This window comes from Paramisgurnus dabryanus, chromosome 4 (genome assembly GCF_030506205.2).
Source record: "Paramisgurnus dabryanus chromosome 4, PD_genome_1.1, whole genome shotgun sequence".
In the NCBI taxonomy this organism is placed as follows: Eukaryota; Metazoa; Chordata; class Actinopteri; order Cypriniformes; family Cobitidae; genus Paramisgurnus; species Paramisgurnus dabryanus.
In genome coordinates, this window is record NC_133340.1 from 45,855,889 (window position 1) to 45,857,216 (window position 1,328).

Below are 1,328 nucleotides of genomic sequence, written 5' to 3' on the forward strand. Positions count from 1 at the left end.
GTGATATATGAACGAAGATAATTTACTTGTCATTAATTTCCGCTGTTATCAGAAATAAACTACTGTAAAGGTAGCTTTCGTAGCCTAGTGGTTAGAGAGGTGAGCTTGTAACCCAAGAGTTGCAGGTTTGAGTCTTACAGTCGGCAGGTTGCGACTTAGGTGCCCTTGATCAAAGCACCCCAAATTTCTCCCTGGACAGTATAGGAATAGCTGCCCACTGCCCACTCCGGGTGTGTATGTGTGTTCACGGCTTGTGTTTTCACTTAATGCACATTTCAATTATGCATTGTCCAGACAATCTTGTGCAAAGTTAATGGTGGTCTGATATAAACAGTAGTACAGTACTGTACACCCTAGATAATGATCCAAACACAGAAATGGACAATTAAAATAATAAATATATTTTGTTTAAAAAAATCAAAATGTGAATCAACAACCAAAACACGTAGAAATGCAAATTAAACTAAGATAATTATACATTTGTAAAGAACTAATGACAAATTGAACAATATTTCATTTAATTCATTTTGATTGTGCGTTACACAGACCAGATTCTTATTAATTTTCTATTGCACAATATTATGACTTGCCTTATTTGGTTTAAACTGATCTATTTGAGCAATCTGTGATTTAAAAACACAGATTCCCCCCTCACAATGCTGTTAGATATTTTCCATTGCATTTCATGTGGTTGAAATGTTTAGTCATGGTGTTTATATATACACCAGCTTTGTCATAATGCTTTGTAAATATTGACAATTTGAAAACTTTACAGTCCTGTTCGAACATGGCGACCTTTGTCATGTCCTTCAAAAATGAAGTCATCAAACCCTCCTTCTTGTTTAATATTAACTCTGTCTGCACCCACGTAAAACCATACATTTTCAAACACAATTCTGACAAATAAACTGTAGGTATGCAACATATTTCAAGATTGTTTTTCTTGATATACATTTTTTGTTTTACATTGTGTTTTTTTACACGTTTTGTGACCATAGATAGATAGATAAACACAAGATAGATAAACAGACAGAGTTTTACTTCTGTATTGTAATTGTTGGTGTGAAACTCTGGTTATTCATTTCACATGTCCAACAGGTATGCAAATTCTATCTTGACGTTTCATAGCCACTTTGCAAGATGTTTAACAGAGTATATCAATTGATATATGCCACCACAGAGGGAGATTAGAATCTCAAACAACCAGAATTCTTCATCTCTATATACTTTCTGTCACTTCACTCAGATATAAAGAGGAGGTGTGGCCTTCGTTCTCCTGTGGCAGGTATGGGCGGAAACAGAAGGGGGAGGGTTTACTTACATGGTGT